Source organism: Bombus vancouverensis, chromosome 9 (assembly GCF_051014615.1).
Source record: "Bombus vancouverensis nearcticus chromosome 9, iyBomVanc1_principal, whole genome shotgun sequence".
Lineage (NCBI taxonomy): Eukaryota > Metazoa > Arthropoda > Insecta > Hymenoptera > Apidae > Bombus > Bombus vancouverensis.
The window spans coordinates 9,072,599-9,096,088 of NC_134919.1; the positions used below are offsets into that span (position 1 = coordinate 9,072,599).

At 33.1% G+C, this 23,490-nt stretch overlaps 1 long non-coding RNA gene across 1 annotated transcript; it reads left to right on the plus strand.

Moving 5' to 3' along the window:
- The first annotated feature begins 4,963 nt into the window (after positions 1–4,963).
- LOC117163567 (uncharacterized) lies at positions 4,964–17,110 on the plus strand. Its single transcript, XR_004465485.2, has 2 exons — positions 4,964–5,607; positions 13,593–17,110. It is a non-coding gene; the product is annotated as an uncharacterized LOC117163567 (long non-coding RNA).
- Positions 17,111–23,490: the final 6,380 nt, after the last annotated feature.

The window sequence follows — 23,490 nt, forward strand, 5'->3', positions numbered from 1 at the left end:
TAATCAAATGACTGATGATATATAAAATTTAATTTTTTTTATTACCAAAATTTGTTACTGCGATAGAAGAGATTTCCTTAATATTAATAACTTGTACCTCGTCATTGATAAAATTACATTAATAATATTAGTTCAACTGCATAAGTGGACCCAGAAAATAAACGTATTATATTTATTAATTAAATGATTAAATATCAGAGAAGATATTAAATATCAGAAGCTACCCTAAATACTTATGGATGTTTAATACGTGTTTTATTTGTCTGTATTACTTTACCGTCCGTTCAACACTTTCCACATATTTCTCGCGACATTTCCAGCGACTCTTCCTTTTTCCTGGCGTGAACGAGTTGCCGATTATTTCCTCGTGAGAGGGTGAAGTCACGTAATGTAACCGGTGAACCGAACTATTATCAATTTGAACTTAAACGGAACGAAGTGCAACGACGGAGAATGCTCACGCCTGCCAATGAAAGTGGTTGAATTAAATGGCAGTGGGTGGATGGCACGAATTAAGATCGGTTACGGTGGAATATTTTCGGGGAGAGTCTCCTTTTCCTACCGAATGAATTATTCATGACCTCAATGGCTGATTAATTGCGCCCTTAAGCTCAAGGATTATTAAGATAAATGATGTCCATAAAAAACACTTCTGGTATTAACGAATTCGGTAAAATATCTTCTTACTGGGGAGTGACGGTTTCATTTTATTCCAAGGGGCCGGGTATTATTTACACGATAGTCATATCGTTCACGGTAAATGGAAACTTCAAATATCTAAATCATAATGGGAAATAATATACGATATGTATCCATCGAGCGATTCGACTCTTAACGAGATCAAATTTAATTAAATTGATTCAAATATCTCTGATAAGAATTCGGCGAGAGGGGTCAGTGTAGGATCAAATTGATAATCACGTTTGATTGTCTTTATTAAAGTAATTTCTATCTATGGTGAAATGATCGCAACAAAATATCGAGTTTGCTGAGTATTTAGAATATGTTGAAGTCAACATTAAAATCTAATAAAAATTTTATGAATATCTTCGAGTGACATTGCATATCGTTGTTATTTTCCATTGAAGTATACTTAGCTTGTTGTCACATAATGCATAAAACTATAAATATCTTGTGTCAACAACATCCTACGATATGTAAGTATATAAATTGTATATTAGATGTTTAATGAATGATGACGTTGATGAACTACAGTATCTGTAGCTAACTTTAGATTATGAAAACAATAAAAAATAATGTGTATTTTTCAATTTAAGAAAGATAGAGTTATAAGTCAATAATTCGGAGAATAAATTTCATCAACTGTAGTTTGTTCGATTTTTATCACTTCTAATTCAAACATTTAATACCAACACTGCACTGTTTCCTCTTAGGACACAATCATATTCATTTTAGTATATGACTAATTAAACATTAAATAGTTCTACTCTTGTTAGATTCGTCACATTTCCGAGAGATATTATCTATCGATACAACTTTTAATAAACTGTGCTCCGTGGCATTCAGTTAGCAATTTTTTCAGGTAGTGTAATCAAATCGCAATTAAAAACGCGCTTACAGCGAGAACTGCAACGCCAGAATTCGCGACGATTAAATGCTTACGAGCAGTATCTCACGGTGATTAACTTTTGATCCGCATCGAGTGTTGATTACAGCGCAGCAAGCATTGCTACAAAACGTTCATAAACGGGATACAGCTCAATTATCGACAGCTTACTGCGGATTTCTACATAGGATCGATATTTGTTTTTATGCTCTACTTACATCGTACGTTCATAGTAAATATTGATTTTTAAATGCAATCTTATTGAATCCAAAATAAGAAAAATGTGAAAACCCGTCATGGTGTGAATTGAGTAATCTTTCACTCGTGGAATATCGTATGTGCAGAAAGACTTTAGCAAATATGCTTGCTTAAGTAAATATGTATGTACGTATATTTCAACGAGATTTTCCTTTTAGTGCCTGTTTGGAAACTTATTTTTTTAAATTCAATGCATGCAAGAATAAGTAATAATGTTCCATCACCTTTTCTTAAAAGGGTACGTCAAATGTTGACTTGTAACAAAATATTAACATATATAGCGACCATTAACACCATAGAATATATAAACACATAAGTATCATGGAATATACTGATTTCTATAATATAATCTTTTCTTAGATTTAATTATCTGCATCTTTTTCATCAACTCCTATCTTTGTCAGCTTTGTCGATTTTTATTCTAGATTTAATATAATAAACCAAAAACTTTACAACACTACGTGTTCATAGAAATTTAAAGAGAATATTTTTTGGTCCAATATGTATCAAAGTAAAGGAAATTGTTTTTCATATCTGTAGTATTAATTTCTAATTAATGACAGAATTACAGAATGTTTCAAGCTTTGAGAATATTTAAATGGTCGAAAGCTACATATAGGTACTGTTATTTTGGAATAATCCGATTGCTTTTCCCCTTAACTACAGGTAGCACGGAACAGGCCGGTTAAAATGAAATGATTTGATGCATGTCAAACACGATAAAAAAGGCATTATTTCAGATCCGTTTAATTTTCTGAACTGCAATTCAACCTGGTCTTCAACGTAACCAGTTTCTATTTAACTTTTGTAGCCACTTGACCACGAAAACCTATAAACGACAGAGTAATTTTCCATTTGCTACGGACAGCCAATTGATGAATTCCAGATTTTTCTTTGTGGTTCACTCTTTTACCTTGTATGCTATTCAGAAACCCAATGCATTGAATCGTCTGTAAAAAAAAGTACAGCGAGACCGAGGCATATTTAAAGAGCTGAATCATTCTTTTCTCTCGGACAGTATTTCCTCGCGCGAATATTTTTCCTTATTGTAATCCATACATTCGTAAGAATGATAAATATGATTCGATGAATTTATTTATGTGAATTTAAAATTATTCATAGAATGCAAATTATTTGCAAATTATTTGATTGTGTCGTAATTGTTAAATATAGGATCAATCCTTGCTACTAAAGTATAGCTTTCCTTTTTCACTCCTTTTCCGTTAGAGATATGCTTACAATTAGCTTAACTAATAATGTTTCTTTCAACTTCTAAATCTTCTTGGTAAAATATATAAAGAAGATAATGTAGTAGTTGTGTCAATATATTTTGGAATATGTGTATTCTATGCATACATTTCGACAGATTTAAATTTTTTTACAAATTCATAAAAAACTGTGTTTTAGGCACATCGAATCGAAACTGATTAAATTAACATAGATATCTATAACCGGAGAAGTTTTATATATATATATTTTTTAAATGTCAACAAGTAGTATTAATGGAAGTAAGAAAATTCCGTTTGTAATCTATGTAAGTTATTTACGTTTGTGACCGCGGAAATACTATTACATAATTCAAGCGAACGAATACATTAAACTTGTTTGAATAAATCTATGAATCATCTTTCCAAGGTGTGTGTTTCTTCTGTGAATTTTTGCGACAATCGAGTACATAGTTTCTCGATTTATGTCACAGTATAACATTACGTACCATTTGAACATTGCAGGACAACGAACTACAATTCTCATCTTACTCGTAAAATTTACATAATACATAGGAAGATTTTCTTCTTTATTCAAAGATTAACATTACAACAAATATAAATTTAAATTTCTTCTGAAACATGACATAGAACCTAACAATGTTTGTCATTTATTCGCCACAACATTCATTGTTTAATAAAAGAAACAGTCAATTAATTATTAAATTAAAAATGTACATTAAACATGTATTTAATTACTGGTATTAATAATATCTTTTAAAATATCAATTTATTACAATATATTGCAATCTTCGATTTTTCTAATTCTATATTTAGTGTAATAAAAAATATTAAATGCACGTTTAACTATCAAACATTATATGATTGCAACTGTACTTAGAATTGTATTGCAAACTTTTATTTCTTTCAACTATATCCAATGCTTTAATATATTGTTCACGTTACCTAGTGATTTCCCTAAATTGCACGTTGCGTTTTATTTCAGTGAATCAATTATAATATTACGGTGTTATTATGGTTATGACCGTGATACCAGTAGCAATTTTGCAGAAAAAATAAGAAATATACTTGCATAGCGAGATGTAATTCTTGGAAATCCCCAACACGACTGCTATGCAACTATTCTTGACGTCAGTACCTCATATTTAATACGTCACCCGAGAAGTCATTCAAGAGGAATGATACAATCATTCAAATTGGTATAGTACTAATCGTATATTATATATGGAATTTATATTGAATAACTAGCAAATTGTTGTTTTACTGGAAACTTTAAACGTGAAATTTTGACATTAATAATAGTAAATTTTTTGCATTTTAATAAGCGTGTAAATATACATCACGCAGAGTAAATAACATACGGACCAAACCAGTTCTCGAATGATTCATAGTTGTAAAAATAAAAGAGAACCGGATGTAGATACAAAAAACGTTTGGGATTTCCTCAAATATTTTACTTTAGATATCATAATCAAGGACCACGGAAGAAAATCATTATTCACACTTTTAATGTCATCATTTTTCTGTACTTTTTAATTTACAGATTTGATCAACTCATCTTTTGAACAACTGATTTCATATTGGAATGCGCCCCTTCATAAAATAACATCAAAATCAGAAAAGCAATGAAGACAAAGTTATCGTGTCTCCTCCTCCTGTATTCTTCAATTACCACATACTTCCTAAACGATCGTTTAAACATGTAATCAACCGTTCGATCGACTCCGTCCTTCGAATTCCTGCAACCCACCTATCACCCCTCCATCTTTGTACATCATTTAACTTCAATTTCGTCGCCAAACGCTAAATGAAACGAAAGTTGTTAATCGATTTCTCGCTGCTGCTAACGCCTTTAAATCGTAGCCAACTAAACCCCGCTTGTCTATAAAGGTATAGACAGAGGACTACGATCAGTTTGGTACCGGTGCTCACCTCGTTTATCTAACCTAAACACCGGGATTAATCGCATAAATTCTCGTGGTTGTCAGAAATTCTATTTATCGAGCGGTGGGCGTTATCCTGGTCCCGACATAAATACGTTCTTTTATTTCCCCGGAGAGATCCGGAGAGGATGCTGGGACGCTATTCGAAAACTGTAGTCCTCTCACGATCAAACCAGTTCTCCGAGTTGAGGTGATCACCGGCTGCCTCAGATTAATCCCTTCCCCCTTGTCATTCCCAGCCCCTCATCCACCATTCTGGGAACTGATGACATGCCTACGGCCAGACGATGCCACTCCACCTTTTTCCTCATGTGCTTGCCACCTCCTTTGCCTGCCAGATCCTTACGTACATTCGCGTAGATTAACTTTTGATACGAGACCTCCTCAGTCTACGTTGGAACCTCGATTCGTACGCGCGAGCTGGGACACGTTGTACGCTTTCGGGTATCAAATTTCTATTAGTGACAGCGAATTACTTTAGTCTGCAGCGTAAGTTTTGGAGCGAGACAGGGTACTCGCGCAGCTGTAAAGTCGACGAACAAGTAGCCAGCCAGAGAACAAAAGATCGGCCCAGCACTGGTGCGCTAACAGGGGGGAAAATAAACGAGCAAACGTGAGTGCAAAGTAATCGTTAATCTTGTTGCCACGGCAAGAGACCGTGCTAGGTGTAAGTTTCATCTAAATTATGTAAAACGTCCCGCGTTCCAATAGAGGACGCTTTAACGTAGTAGCCCCTTCGTCGGCAAACGCGGCTTTATATCAAATTTGGCCTTTGATTATTTTATCCGGCTGTCGAATTTTGGCAGTGGTTAGAAGTTCTATTAAAACGTGCGTGAGAATCAGTTCGATATGTGGAAAACTAACGATTTTCCTTTCGATATGTGTTTAAGAAGCTTGTGATTGTTGATAGTTTTATGTGAATTCTTTCTTGAAGTTTCTCGGATTTTGCTAGTTTCGTAGGAATACAGAATGGTTACAAAATTAGTGTTCCTTCTATGTGACATCGGTCGATTTGGTTGTGGTTATTTTCGGTGCTATGTGTATTCTTTTGATTTTTAGACATTCTCTAGGATTTTCAAAGTGGTTGATCAACTTTTGTAAAGACATATGGTAGTTAAAGATTAGTGGTGTTTTAGAAATAATTTAAACGTGATGAAAACCTTTAATATCTTTTTATTCGGAATAAAAAGTTGTGCAATTAATGCATACTATATATAAAACTAAATGTACGATAAAGAATCACGCTATTATATTTCTTACATGTATTAACGTATAATTTATCAATAATTCGATCAAATGCATCAATTAATTCTGCTTTACGTTATACCTTCTTATTTACAAGAATTTCTAGAATATCTACTTATCTGCTGAGAAAATTATCATTTACATAATTCAGCAACTTCTGCAAAAAGTAATTTTATTGCTAAAGAAGCGGCTTGCAGTGTATTAAGTTAATTGATGACATTAATTGCAACGCATGAATGGCAACGCATTTATATGACGCGAAAGAGTGCTTCGTGATGCTTTGAAACTCGTCGTGATCGATGCAATGCCGACTCGCGTTACACTCGATGGAAAATACGGACTGATACACTAACAAGCATGATGCATTATTCGTGGCTTATGTGAATTTAGATCGGGTTACTTTCTATTTTACCGCGAGCAACGATGGTTGATTGTTAGCCGTTGCTATCGTACTGTCAACCCTGCACAAAGTTAGTTTTAATTTCTCGATTCCCGCGTAATTTATGGACATCCTGATACATTGGAAATTTATGCAATCGTGCATTGCGATACAATGAGATTCGCCAAGTGACACGTGAGAGAAGATAATGAATGTGCGTGTTTTTCATTATTTCACGACATAATCACTATCTCGTTTTCAGTTGAAAATGAGAAATGGGGTTAAAATCGAATTTTAATAAACAATTCGGAGTTAAGAAAGTTAATTGAAATTTGAATGTTCCGCATTATATACGGAATGTTTTAAAATGTGGTTGAACTTAGTCCTATAGTTTAGACGAAAATGGACCTTGAAGTTTGGCAAGTTTCCCATAAAGATAGAACTTGTACGTTTGTTCTCTTAACGCGTGTGGTCAACGCTTTGAACATCTAATTTAAAGGATTTCAAGAGATTGTCAAGAGATTGACAGTTTGTACGACGAATTAGCACATCTTCCTCAGTTACCAAGTTTAAGAAAAATCAAAATACAAAGACGAATAGTTCTTTTTCTTATATATACGTAGCAGTTGTAAATTCTTCCTCGTAATAAAATTCAGGTACCATTATTAACGAAATGCAAACGCATATTACAAAGGTTTTATTGCTTCGCATAACCACGCTGTGAAGTTGTATTTAAAAATTACGATAGGCATAGATTCCAACAGCGAATATTCGCCAGTCAGCGTGACAAATAGAATGAATTGTTTCGAAAGCCGTTACGCGTTTGTAACGAATACCCTTTGCAACGATTTTCAGGGCGAGGAATCCCCCGAAAAAGGACCAGAAGAATCGTCCTCGAGCGAATTCCCGTCTTCGTGCAAGAGTTACAATTAATTGCTATCTACACGCAATAAATCGCGAGTTAGCGAGCGTACCAGCACAATGATAATGTAAAAGCCCAGGAGTACTCTATCTTCTTGGAAGCGTCTGTCATTGTATCGTCCAGGAAAGTTGAAAACTTACTCCTAAAATTATTGCCACTCCTACACCTGGGCGAGCCATTTACACGCTGCTTCCACTCTGTGTTTCATACGACGAATTTCAGATTTTTCCTAGAGATATCGTACTCTGTCCCTGTTAAAAGTTTTGTTCAACTTGAAGCCTATATTTATGGTAAAAACACATATTCTTGCCATGTATAAAACGACTATGCTACAACTCTGTAGAAAGTAAGCTATAAATATAAAGAAGACAGATTACTGCGAGAACGTATGAAATTAATAACTCAACTAGTTTTATCTAAATTCTGAATCTTTCAGTACTTATCAATCATTTAACTCGTCCAAAATATTTCATCTGTCCAAACGTTTAACACGTTCAATCTACTTAAACCATTTCAACTGAACCTAACTTATCTAGTTAAGTTTAACCCAAGCTCTTCTAACTAACCCACGTCTAATCCCAGACCTAACCTACTGAATCTGCCTACCTAGCTCTAGCAACACCAAGCTCAATCCCTAACGTATTCCACATATTCGATCTAAACTTAGTTCAATGTTTAATGTTTGTAACTTTATAATTTGTTTTCACTTTGTCAGAATTTATCATTATTCTCGCCAGTAGCACGATGTAACTTCTCCATTGAAAGTATAACTGAGGTAGTTGAGCTGTCCTTAATAGTATGCTATTCTATTATAGTAACTTATGGTACCTACCTACCTAGTTTCTCGTTGAATATACATAATGTCCGATATGCTGCATTGATGTACTCATGATATAAGTATCTGAATATAGATATTTATCTGACGAACAACATCCTTATCTACTTTCGTTCGATCAAGCGTGTTGATGGTGTTGAAGAAGATGAACCTATCGCATTACATCTTCTTTCACCAAAAAAAAAATTGTTTTTTATATTTTACTTAAACTTCTCCATTATTTTCAACATTTAGTACTAGATTATAGTCTACATAAAGCATCGTATCAGTTATTTACATTTTATATAACCGATGTGTAAATGCTCCTTGATCTTTCGTACAAACATAGAAACTTCTTGATCGCGATAAAGTTGCGATGAAGAGAATGAAAAGGGGAAGCGAGATTACGCGGAGTTTTGGGAAAGTACCGCGCTGATAGGAAGAGCGTGTTTGCTTCTGTTATCGTCGCGATTCGTGAAATTTTCTTGGTGGTAAGGGATTATTTGTCCGGTGGGAAGTTTGGATTTAATTTTCCATCCAGAACAATGCCGTGCGCGGCGCAATGGTGTTCGAGATTCGTGGTTGATTCGTCGATTCGAAGCTTCGTATTCTCTTCTGCCTCGCATTCATGATAAAAATGATATGCTTTGTTCTCGTGCTTTCGTCAGTGACCGGGGTTTAAAAAAAAGACCGCTGCGAAATCTGAGTTTAACAGGAAACTGCACCCTCGACCGTGCAGCATAAATTTTTATGACGAACTGTAAAAGTATAGAAGCTCCACGCTCGAAGTAAACTCTGCTATAGTAACAGAGATTAAATCTTCCGCTATTCTATGGCTATTCGTGTCGCGAAAATTAAGATACGTTTACACTCTGTAGTAAAACACTCTGTTATGGAGTAATTTATATTGGAATCTCATACGCTTTAGGCGTTTGTACGTTTGTATGTATGTTTGATGTATGGATATTTTGTATCTTTTAAAATTTGTTATCAGGATTCGATACAATTAAACCAATTATCAATGGAATTTTACAAGCCAACGAAAATTGCAAATTATATAAATGTATACTCTTGCGTAGCAATAGGAAGTTTAGTAATAAAATATACGAAATTTTAGAAATAGATTTTATAAATTATAAATCATCTTACTATCTTATTTCACGTACAATTATAAATCTACAATTTGTAGTTTGTTAAATCACTATTATTGTCACTAATATTCTATTACGTAATAATTTACTAACTAACGATATTACTAAATTACAACTTACATATTAGACGTTGTATTACATACAGATTTTCTACCAAGTAAATAACTGTAATTAATAAAACAGATAAATATAATTCTATAAAAATGAATAACGTAGACTTGCGGAGACCTCGCAAAATTCAGATTAAAGATATTCTTCGACAATGATGTTAGACACTTTGCATCTACATGTGCAGTTTGTCTGTTCCAAGTTACCAAAAATCTCATTAATAAATTTACTGCGATGAAAAATAGAAATACCTATACATTTATCTCAATAGACGAGAAATTCTTTTCATATGTTGATGGTTGGTGAATATTTTATAGGTTTGCAATATTTTCCAACACTATTTCATCGTTATCAACACTCGACAGATAAGATATACGTAATTAAACATCTAAGAAAATGTGATAGAATATTTTTCTTTCTATTTGCTTTTTAAGTTTTATAACAGTGCTGTATAATGTATTGCGTATAATGATATAATAGAACTTTACAAAATTGGAAACACCTTTGAATTATAATACGTTCATTTAATAATGAGTGTTCGTTGTAAGTTGAAGAGCGATCATAATGTTGTGATTCCGGTAGAACTGCATCAAAACGGCACAAAGTCTAGATTTACGCGTCGCAGATCGAGAGAGGTGCGGCGAGCGAACTGTGAAATTATAAATACCCTTAGGAATTACAATGTTGCCCGTTGCCATCATTATGGCACACGCGATCTCCGCTTGTTTTTAGTAAAACGTTCATTAGTATCGCTTGAAGCTATTCGAACGAACAAAGTTGTTCCCGTTTCCGTATGAAAATTCCCGGTCGACGTCCTAACAAGAATTTGTGTTTCAATGATGGGAAAACGAGAACTAATTTGAGAAATAAATTTGTGTAAGGATCGTCAAAGCGTATAGAATCCCGTATTTATTGGCACGTCGCTATTCTGATGTGAACTTTTGATCATTTTTACCAGATGATATCTTTATTGTTTTCATTGTTAAGGCTTTGGGTTTAATTTATAGAGATTGTTCATAAATGTATTTATTATATTATTACGATATTGTTGATTATTAGTCACTTGATTGGAATTACAAGTTCGTCTCATAATTAGTATGAAGTATATAATTACTATTCAGACTCATTTTCAACTTAGTGCTATTATATTGTAGAACAAAATATCTGTAGAATTTTAATGCATATTGGAAAAATATATAGTTTCAAGCAAGAAATTATCCGATGTGTATAAATAAAAAATAATATTATTTAAATTATCAAAAGTAGTTACATCTATTGTTTATATTTTCGATAAAAGGTACATTTTCATAACTGCACTATAGCTGGTACTATTTTTAAAAACATTATTAAATGTCAATCTATGAGATTAAATGTTCTACAATTATTTTAAATAATCTCTTAGCCGGAGAATAGTTTCCTACCCATGTTGAAATAGCTACATATGAAATGGTAACTAATACCATACGACATTATATCGTTATATTATATTAGATTAGACTTATTACATATTATATTAGATTATATTATATTATATTATATTAGACGAACTATATCGTTATATCCGATACACTTGTTTACCAGACATGACGAAATATTTCGTCTTACACGTCTTAAGAGGTTAATATCATACGTTTATTTAATTAGTATCTGACAGAAGAGTATTTTTCACACTGATATATCGAAAAATTAATCTGCATGACACAGTTCCCAAAGAACAGTATTCGAGTGAAAATACAAAATCTTTATATATAATATATTATATATAATATATTATAAATTAATTTCTTGAATGAACATAAAATAATTATTTGCCCAAAAGTCATTTCAACCGAATGGTTCTTTAATTCAGGATTTTTTCTTTTATTCTAAACTTTCATAAAGGCGAATCATTTTGTATCACTTCGACTGCCGTGTTTCTGCTGAAGCATATTAGACAAATAGAAAAGAAGTTGCAACTGTAATCTATCGATGCAATTCTACGATAAGTAGATTGTAGATATTTATGCATTTAAAGTAGGTCCAAGTGTGCAGAAATAAAATATAAGATGCATGAAACATGAAGGTATAATTTTTATTATTTCGCCTTTACTTCCGGAATAAAATCATTATAAGTATTTTTTAGATAGAATAATACATTTATTGTAAATAAGTTCTGAAAAGCGTAGTCTTGAAGGAAAATATGTATGTGACGATTCATGAATTGTGAAATGGGTAAAAACATTGTTCACGGAAATTAATTCTCGCAATTTAATGATTAGCATCAATTTTATTTTCGTATTATTCAAAGATATGAATATTCCATAAAATTTATTCCACGTAACATCAACGGGAGAAACAATATAAATACGTAACGTTTATTCGGTGACATTGCAAAGCCTGATAAAATACTTACTTTAAAATTGAATAATAAAATTTATCAGTCGAAACTGGAAGTCGATTGAAAATTTAATTTCGACTCAAATGAAAACCATGATCACAAATTGTAACAACAATACCGCGTACACTATTATTTACAGCGAAGCCGGAAACACGACCGCGATACACAACGATGCATAATTAAAGTAGCTTCATAGCGTATTGCACACATCAGTTTTTAATTATTTCTTAAACGACTTCATACTTACATTTTACAAATTGCTACGAGCAATCGTAATTTCCAGAAGATTAAATTTTTAACTGCATTTTAGGTTTCAATAGTAGTCATTAAAAGTGGCGATATCAGGCTGCATCTATGGATTATAAAAACAGCTATTATTTGAAAATGAATCGCTTTGAGAATGGTTATTTCGATATACTAAAATTTTTGCGATTATTCTTTTATAATTTTCCTAAATGCAGTCGTCAAATATTTCTTTGATGATTTATTCAAATTTATATCTGTGAAATTTTTACGTGTAACCGAGATTAGCCGAAAATGATATCTTCCATCACATTTAGATATGTTTAATAGTTTCGTTAGTAGATACTTCGATGTTGATGAAATGAAGTTGGTCTTGTGGATTGTAAAAATAGCTGTTGCCTGAAAATGAGTTATTATACATTACATTCAATGCATAAAAATGTATAACTTCTGCAACCAATTGCACCTACTATAATTTTGCAATAATGCAACTGTAATATGTTAATATATGCAAAATTTCAAGTTTCACGCTGTTCTTCTGTCGATAAATTAATACCTGATTTTACATTTAAATTAACGATTTATTTTAGTATTTAAGAAAAATCGTGATTAGTTATTTTATATTTTACATTTAATATATTGTGTTATTTAACTATTAAATTAAATTAAATTAAAAGCATTAGTATTTAATCAAAATTTCTGAACCGGCATTGGAAACGTATAAATTATTGTCACATGAATACAAAATCTTGTGATGTAAAACCAAAAACAGGTTTAAGCAGAGACGAGTATGATGTCAGATGTGTTATAAAATTTTTTGTCGAAAGAATATTAATCTCGAACCAACCGAAAGAAATTACGTCACTCAAAATTATAATGTGATATTCTCGACTAATTTATAAGAAGTGAAGTATTGAATTAATTGGTTCTAAACTTAATGTCAAGAGGAGAAGGTTAAACAACAAATTATTCAGAGCGCTATAAATGAAAAGTACCTTGATTGCCTAAAAGAGGATCGTAACCTTTACGTTAAAAATAAATATGTTCGTTTGAGGTGGGAATTCTAGTTAGTAGCTCTTGACAGAACGAAATTATAACATTTAAATACATAAACTTAATCTTCTGTTCATCTATTACTTTATTTCAATAATATCAATCCAAAAATGATTAATTTCCATAATACGAGTACATACACAGTCACAAGCGTTATTATGCATCTTTTGTTACATCCGTATCATTTATGTTTTATAATGCAGAATATAAAATAAAGTAAAATTTGTTGAATAAATTCTTAGGGCTAAATATCTTGATATTCAATCAGAATCAGAAAAATATCTTAGTCACTTCTTATTTTTTCAGGATCCAGAGAACAGCACAACTGTATAGCTTGTTGATTATTAATTAAGGATGCGTTTGCTGCTAGCGATCGTAGCTCTAAGTTTCTGGATTTCGTGCATTCGTGCCTATCCTGCGAACGGTATGATCAAGAATAATCTGAATCGGGACACCATCTACTTTCCCGACCAAGCAGAATACCTACGGCATTCCATGAAATGTTCTAAGAACGAGATTTTGTGGCCATTTTATGGATATATTCGTCGGTGTTACAGAGAAGGCGAACAAGGTCCCTGCAATATCGGCAGAATTTTGGTTTTTGATAAGAGATCCATGAAACCTGTTTGCAAAGAGATGACATTGAAATAAACAACCGAGGGTTGCAGATACTGCTCTTACCGATTCGACGGAATTCTGGCAAAGATGTCAGCAGGAATACAGTAGTTGCACTCGATATACTTTGAATATTAGTTCGAGTTTATAATTCTGTTTTTTTTAATATAGAGTAACAATAACTAATTTTATATATTTATATTTTGTATTTGTATTCATATTATATATTGTATATTTATAATATATATTATATATATACAATATAATAAACATAATAGTTTAACTTCATTCAATTTTAACTCTTATTTCATTTATACAGAGAAAGTAACTTTGTGATATTTCTGACTGCATAGTATACTGGATTAATTTAATATGATGCGTCAATATGGAATGTTTGGCAATATGTAAAATTCAACATATTTGTAGAATTACAAATTATTTAAGAAATTCCAACATCGACTGATTTATCATATAACTCCAGTAATTTACGTAGTTGGATATACGTGTAACATACTCTTTTATTTGTTCATATGTATACTTAATACTTTCTATAGTTCTAGTATAGTAGCATCTCTTTTATACTGTGTCAATAATAAATCGTTGAGAAATAGAATTTGTTGTGAATTAAATTCGCTACCAATTTTGGTTTCAAATTAATAGCGATTAATAGCGAAATAAAAAATATGTCAAACAATTAAAATAATTTAATTAGTACTGTAACAAAGGAACTCTTATGTTATTCCCCTATTGTAGCGAAATATTTGTGTTTTTTGTTTTTGTTATAAAACTATACTCATGGTAAAGGAATTAGAAAAAAGTACAAAAAGCAAGAAATACAAAAATACAACGAAATTAAACAGTTGGATAAAATATTAGTCGGTTATTTCGTTTTAAGATATATTTTAAGATATATTTACAAAGGACAACAGCATATTTTGTATCTTTTTCTAATCAATTTTCATTCAATCCATCAAAGTACATCGAATACACGTTCGATCTGGATACACGCATGAAGAACCCAAAAAACCTTTAATGAGAAATACTTGGATTCGATACCTACCTAGCCTTTCTTTGGTTAGCCTTTTGCAAAATTATATTCACATTATCAGATGTTTGTATCTTATCAATCTTATTTGAAAACGATAGGTGCAAATTTCATACAAAAAGTCAAAATTTATTTGTTTGCACAAAAAAGATTCGGCTTCATATTTTTATAAAACTAATAATTAACAAACGTAGTAATGTGTAGTGTTTTGGAAGATGCTCTATTACAGTGTGATATAAATTGTACATTTTCATATAATTGGAGTTATAATTTTATGGTTATGTTTGGAAAAATATTTACAAGTTTTAGTAATTTTTAATGTATATTCGAACAAATCTATATATTTACCGATGTTTTCACTATTTCAATCATTTTTGCTACACTGGAAATTTGGCCATTTGCCATTAACGTATCCGTGTGCAGAAAATTATTACAGAATATTCCTCATTAGTATCCATCTTTTTCAATAAATGCATATTAAAAAATTCTATATTGTTACATTCTCGTCATTTATTATGAGATAATCAACCGTGGATAATCATAATACGTCCTGAAATATGCTTGAGTTAATCTAAATACATCAAAATGTTGCAAATTAACTTATAAATGTAATTTTCTTTTTTGAAATGTATTGTTTTAGCATAACATTAAAAATAATGGAATATAGAATATAAATTATTTGAACCAATTAAATGATTGCCCTTTCAGAATATGTCAAATGAATCATATAGATCATATATATTAGACCAGATATTTTGTGCAAGAGTTAATTGGCTATATTTAATACTACACAAACTATCACTATCAGCGTGCACTTAAATTATTGCCCGATACAAACTTACATCTTATTTCAAATACACGTTGTTCACAATTACTATGTTGATTAACTACTTCATAACTATCTTTTCTTTACTGGAAAAACTAATTTTTTAATATTTCCAAAACCTCTGTATACGTATGCAAATAAATATGTTTTTTCAGTTGGCACTCATTCTTTAAAATTTCTTTTGTTCATTTCCTTGTTTTCGCGATGCATACGTGCTTCGAATCGCAAGTTGTCTACGATTCACCCTATTTTAAGAATGATTGCAACCGGATAATAGGTACGATAATCTCATCGGGCTTTCGATCTTGAGTGTGGTACGCGTACAAACAAGATACAATCGAGTTTACTCTGCAGAATCCCCTAGCGCACTTCTCTATTGAGAGACACCAATACCCACGGTGTAATATAGCCTGATCGAAATGTACTTTCTTCCCTGGCATTGGTAATTGCTTGCTTACGGCAACTACATATTTCTAACTGCGTTTCTCTAATTATTAAGTAATTCGGAAAAGTAAATCAGCGATTCTATGCACGCAAAACCATATGATGTCTCGTATAAATTATATACTGAAATTTTATTTCATTGAATGACAATAAAGAACCGGAAGATGAAACAGTATCAATAGGAAGTAACTTTAAGAAAATGAATTCTTTTGAATCAATTCTTCACGTTATTTTGTATAAGAATGTCATAAATATCGTAACAAGATTGGAATGGGAATATACTGTTTTTTTGATAAATGCGATCAAATTATTAAATTTCATTACTTAATACTGTAGGATATATATGTATAATAATTTATAATTAATAAGCAAGCAGAGAAACCAACTTATTGCTACTATTTATAAAACGCTCCAAAATTAGTACCTTGCGTGCACAATGTAATTAGTGTTTCTTAAAATGTTTTTCTTAAAATAAATTATCTGGTTCATTTTAGAGTGAAACATGCAACGATGAGGAGTAAATAATCATTTTTTATTTGAAGAAATTAATAAAATTAAATTCAGAGTTATTATACTGTAATTTACATATTTGTACATTTATAGCTATATCTAAACACAAAGAATATCATGTAAATTTTAACGTGGAAAGTTTCTTCTCCTTTCAGTTATTTTGTCATCCTTATTCTGTATGGAACGAGAATACGTCAACGATATAAGTGAACTATCACGGTTCTTAAACTACTGTAATAAGGAACTTATGAAAGAGTACATATTAAGATAAATTCATGTATTTTAGAACAGACATAATTAAAGCGTTATAGTGTAAATTAAACTGTTCTAACCATATGTATTTAAATTTTCATTTGCAAATAAAAGTAAAAGCTATCAAAATTACATGTACGCATTTTAACATTTCATATTTCCGTGAGTATTGGAAACACGGTCGCTTGTATGAATGATATAACTATTAATTCTAGAGCTACTACGAAATTAAAGCCAAAATATTCTGTTACTTGAGCAACTACGGGTTCTTCTCTCTTTTGTAGAAATTTACGTATTTACCGTTATTAAACTAAATTAAATACCAAACATTTATCTGGTAAATTTCAGAATTACAATATTTTAATCTCTTTTTCAGTAGCAAGCAATACATAAATAATTGCCTTTATCCAAAAATTTTCTTTTAACCCTGCTGTTCTCTACACCTGTTTTATATGACTCAAATAAAAATTACATTTTAATAAATATTGCGTTTTAGTAGATATTACTAAAGTACGAACAGCGTATAAATATGTTGTTTGTGTTATTCGATATATATTTTGTATTTGTATAAAAGTTTGTATATTTAAAATAATTTATATATTTGTAAATTTCACTACTTTATGTGTATGTTACACTTTTCGTTTCGAAACTTGAAAAAGGATATTGTCTAAGGATACAAGAGTGAAAAATAAGTGAAAGAAGACAATAGGGTTGAATTTTTAATGAATTAACAAATTCCTCCAACGCTAAATGGCCGTATTATTAATGATTTCCTACTTGTTGCATCACCGTACGTTACAACAATATATATTTAATAGAATTTAATTTCCTCCAAAAATACATCAAAGTACATACACGATACTTCATTTTCATTTTCTCGGCCAGCAGCGTACACGAAAGGTTTCTCACCTCTGAGGTAGCTTCTACGTATGCGGACAATAAGAACGGGTGAGATTTCCTCTCGAGACTCGCATAATTCTCGTTACGTACCATGTATTTAAATCACGCACTGCTGTACATCATTCAGCCTGGTGAATCTCCGAGATCCAACGAGAAGCTTACAATGGACCTTGGTTCAAAATGCAACGTCCCGGCGCTTTTTCGGCTAGTGAGATTTAAATCTTTGGATTAAAAGGAGCAAGAAAAAACTCTGCTGGAGATATTCTCCCTTCGCTTGGCAGGGAGCTGCGATTTCTATAGTCGTTTATTCATTCGACTTGCTGCACCGGCGGTCTGTGATGGAATTTGTTTTCCGGAGGGAACTAAATCGTGTACAGATTCGCCGGCCGTGTTACGCCTGAAACAAATGTAAGCCATTGGATTACGAAAAGCGGCGGTTAAGGCAAACCACCGGCCAGTGGCCATGCTGGACTGCTTGGCTCTTCCTTGACCCTTTTGCTAGGATACTTATATATGTACATTAACGTGAGTATACGGATTCTCCTGTCAATTTATGATAATTAGGCTGGAAAAAATATATAAAATATCCAAAGTATAGTGCTTTCTATGATACTTGGTAAGTAAAATCATTTTCTATCTAGGTTCTATTTTCTTAATTATGAATTCTCAAAAGTATGAATTTCAATAAAAATCCGTAATTTCGTGATGTAATAAAGATATGGAACTTCGTTTCTATGAGTTCCAATTATGTGAATGAAATTTTAACAATGCTTGGCTACTTGAGCTCTTATTATCTGAACGTCGCTCTACTTGTGTGAACGTCTAACAATAAACAGTAGGATCAGGCGTGATGTGACACTCGCTCTCACGCTTCGCAATTGATACAAATCTGCAACATTATTATGCATTTAAGAGCAAATGTTTCTTGGAATCCCCTTATATGAACACGAACTCCAATTAACTGAACGAAAAATCATAGGTAATGGGCACAGACATAGGTGGACTCCTATTATATAAACGACCTGGGTATATGAACCACCAACTTGTACCATGACAGGTTCATATAAACAGAGTTCTACTGTTAAAACATTGCTGAAATGTGCACATTAATTACGAATTAACGAGGATGAATAATATTTTCCTTTCATTGAATCAGTACAGAAACATTTCATCGTATAGCAAACAAATAATTAGAAGCAGTATTTAGTAGCCTTTTATGGAATTAGTAGACTATAAATTGAAATTACATATAAATTATATTATTAAAACAAGGTAATAGACAATTAGCAACAATTACATATATAACCTGATATTCGAATCTGTTATTAAGGCGTTGAAGTCGAGATGAATCTCCGCCTCGTACAAGGATTTATGCGGTGGAGGAAAGAAGTCGGGCGTTCACAATGCGATCGTTTGTCACGGAGTGCTGTCGTCGAGCCGCTTTTTATATCCGCACGTCGGCGATGACAACACGCGGCTCAACTCGTGGGGACCGAAGTTAACGATGGAAACCTAGCCACCGATTCTTTGCACGGAACATCTGCATTCTATAAGATACCCTCCGCTTCACTGATATGATACAGAGATTCAAAGATTTATAGGATGTTTGACAACGGATCATCCGATCGACAAAAGACCAACCATCTGTGGAAAATGGATTTAAAATACACAATAGAAGTATCTTTCTACTTTTGACAAACTAACTCAATAAGCATATGATATTGTGGTGTAATTGAAATAACTTTTCGAGAATTTACTGTTGATTACTATTTTTGAAGATTATAGCAAAATATAGCATATGATCTTGGCATTGTAAACATAGTGTAATGAATTATGCTAGTACTAAATAATAATCATACACACGCTATTTTCATAATTAAAATGGGTAACACTTCTACTGCTTTGAAGATATACACGCTGCTATTTTTTTAATGAGTAAAAATGAGGAAAACTTTTTTATATATATTGTATACGTTAGTGTAAAATTATTTTATAGAATCATAAGTAAATTACTATTGCGTTAAATGAAACCGTATTCTTAAGCAAATTATACCTATATCTCTAAACATATTTCTCACTGATCTCATATATAAATTCAACAGGGTCCTATAAAATAATACGATTCAAACAATATTCTATTATTTCACATAACATTTTATATTTTCCCATATTTCACTAACAATTTTTATGCCAAGCAATAATCATAGCCCCCAAAGATTTTTAAAAAAGATTTTACACGGTGCTTACGTATTTCTCGACTGTTTCAAATCGATTTCCATACGCCCATAAGCTTTCATGACGATATTTTATTGCAGGCTTTTCTATTCGATTTTTTATATAAAATCACTATTGGGTTATTAATTTCAGTCGTCACGAGATACTATATATATACATACGCGTAAAGATACAGTATGGTTCCGCTCGTATTTTTTACTTCTCCCGATCGTATCTCTATTTTCCCGATAATCTATGATCTACACGTTCGGATGCGACATATTATTTCGCATTTATCGTGGATATTGAGATACCGTTTACCGGAAACGTACGATGATTTCCATTTCTTGACTACTTCGAAAGCTGCAAAGTAGGTTTGAAAAATGATTATTTAAATGATCAAAAGTGTTGTTTTCACTAGCGTATGTCATTTACTACAACTTTTTGATTTTGAAGGAACACTTGTGTTTTTATATTTTATTTATAATAAACAGATTTCTCTTTACTGATTGTCTTCTCTACGTAAAAGTAGTACTAAAATAGATATTTGTTTATTTGTTTGTGCAACAGACATTTAATCAATAGTGCATGTGTTAAAAAAACATCGTTAAAATCTTCACAGGATCTTTATTCCTATTTGTCCCATGAACAGACAATATCCCATATTCTACAAACGCATAGGACTCGCGGCTGATTTGAAATTCACGCACGGGGCGGCCGGTACACGTTGGAGACTCGTGTCGAAATCGAAAGACGGCAGTCGCTTACATTTTCATCTTCTTTCAATCTGTACCGCCAGCCGTCATACGTTTCTCAACATTATAAGCACCGGTGGCAGACAGTTCGGCACACGGCAAGTTAACCGGGGCTGGCTAGGCGAGGACCGCCTACAAAACGGTTGTCCGTGTCAAGTACTTATGCGCTTCTTTTTTGCTAAATACATTTCAATATCCGACGAGGGAGCAGTCCTTTCGAACGCGACACTTTGCACCACGAGAAGGAGCGACAGAAAGAGAGAGAGAGAGAGAGGGAGAGGAAAAGATACGAGCCGCGGATACGAGACGCGGCTGGATGAAGGAAAAGTGGGCGGAAAGGGGTAAAAAGGGCGACAGGAGCTGCAATATTCTTGGCTCGCATTGTACGTGTCCCATAAGTTGGCAGGCGAACTCCCTCTTAGCGACAGCTTGACAGAACATACGCTCCTTCCCGCTCGAATCGTTTCGTCCTCCTTCCTTCCATCTAACCCCCACTTTCACCTCTTCCTTCTCCTCCTCCATCTTTTCCTCTTCCTCTATGTCTGTCTCTTACTCTCCTCTATCTCGCGCTTCCCTTCGTAGAGCTGTGCTCGAAAATAAAAGTTTATAAGGTGTTGCCTGTGTGGGTGAGAACGAGTCCAGGGATATAGGTGCGCGAAAAGCGGGGAGAAACGTCGACGACACTGGGATACAGGGAGGCGAAAACTCGCTGGTTGTTGGGGTGACAAGGAACGATCGCGCGAAGAGAAACCGGTATACGGTTCAGGAGCTGGGTTGTGCAGTGTAAGAAGGGGAGGGAGGAACGAGAAAAGTGGAGACCACGTAGAGAAATAACGTTCGTGTTTTTGATTTGAAGCACGTAACCGAACCACATTGAAATCAGATAGGGGCGCGAGAGAGGACGCTAAACTGGCTCCGAGGCTACGGCAAGCTTACTACGGGAATACCTAAACCGGTCTAAGGTTTGAGTGGAGGAGGGTTAGGAACGCGTTAGGCGCCCAAGGAAGCCAGATACCGAACTCTACTTGTGAAGGAACACGAGGGCGGAGGGAAAAGAAGGTGCGAGAACACGGAAGACAGGCATGCTGGGACGCGAGGAAGGGTTTGGGATAGATGCGCTTCACAACGGGTGAAACGTGCCACTTTCCACGGATTTTCGAATAAATCGGCGGCGTGTGGAGTGTACGTTCGTTCCACTATAGCGGATTCTCTCTCTCTCTCTCTCTTCACAGCTTTGACTTCGATTTTCCTCAAACCACCCCATCAGATTCGTGTTCCGTAATCCGGATGGGCCTCGGTTCTCGGATAGAGAAAAACGCCGAGGAATAGAGTTTGCCGTCCTTCGTTGAAGAATCACAAGAATGCGCACCCCAAGCGTGAATCAAACAGTTCCGTCAGCCGGTCTTGCGTCGATTACTTCGTATTCTTTCATCGAGTTTTTTGGTACATTCCAGCCGACAGTATCTCGATGCTATCGTTTTACTGCCTCTTACCCGGATCATACGGAAAGATTCTTTCCACTCTGACGGCGGAGAACTACCCTCTCGAAGAAATTGCTTCCCCGACTTGCGCGTGTTAACGGGATTTTTAATTGGTGATACAAATTTTTTCTGCATTTTGCGAAGTTTTTCTAAGAACTGTTGCTATACGTGCTCAACGTTCTATTGGATATATGTGGTATAGAACATGTGATTTTTCACTTTTGACTAGAGTTTGTTTAGGAATTTGGACAGTTTGACACTTGATATTGTTTCGTTCGGCGTTTGATGAAATCGAACAATTATTTTTTATGAATTATGTTAGGAATTTCTGTTGAATAATAAAATGCTAAGTTCGAGGAAATACTAGTTTTACCTGAGTGATAAACATAATTAAGGAGAATTAAAGAGGAACATTTAGAATTGGCTCACTGAAAGGCTTTCGTTGTTCAATCTTCAGTATTCGTGTATCTTCTTAATTAAAATATTCAATGGTATTTGCTGCATTTTTTGGATACGCCATAGTCATATTAATGGAGAAAATTAAATATGTGAAGACGTAAAACTATTTTAGTGGATTCATCATTGACAAATTGAAAAGTTTTTTTTAGATCTATGGGTTCCAGTATTTGATTATAATTGTTGAATTATTACTATCACTATCAACATGTTTTATATTATTTACAGAACGATAAGTGATAATCGAACGGCAAATCTAAAAATAGTTAAGTAACGTTTATCTTTAGAACAAAATCAGAAACAAATACATTTATCGCTCAAGCATTTGTAGATTTCAGTTTGGATAAGGTGAAACATCGCTTAGATACGACTACTTGCAAAGTTCCTTTCTCCTTATCTTCGAAATACATTAGTTCTTAGCAAACTTCAGCTACATTAAACATTATACGTAAGAAGCTCAGAAAATATCATGAAATTATATTCAGCAGTTAACAAATAACATATTACATATTTCCAGAAAGAAGCAATACTATGTATTTTTTTCATACAATCTTAAAATCTTAAAATAATAAAATCTTGAATATTTATTATTGATCCATAAAGACATCCGTAAATATCGATATTTTCGCGTAAACAAAATATTTTTCATTGCTATTTTTGCACTTAGATTTTACAATTTTATCAAATTTTAAGAAATTGATGTATC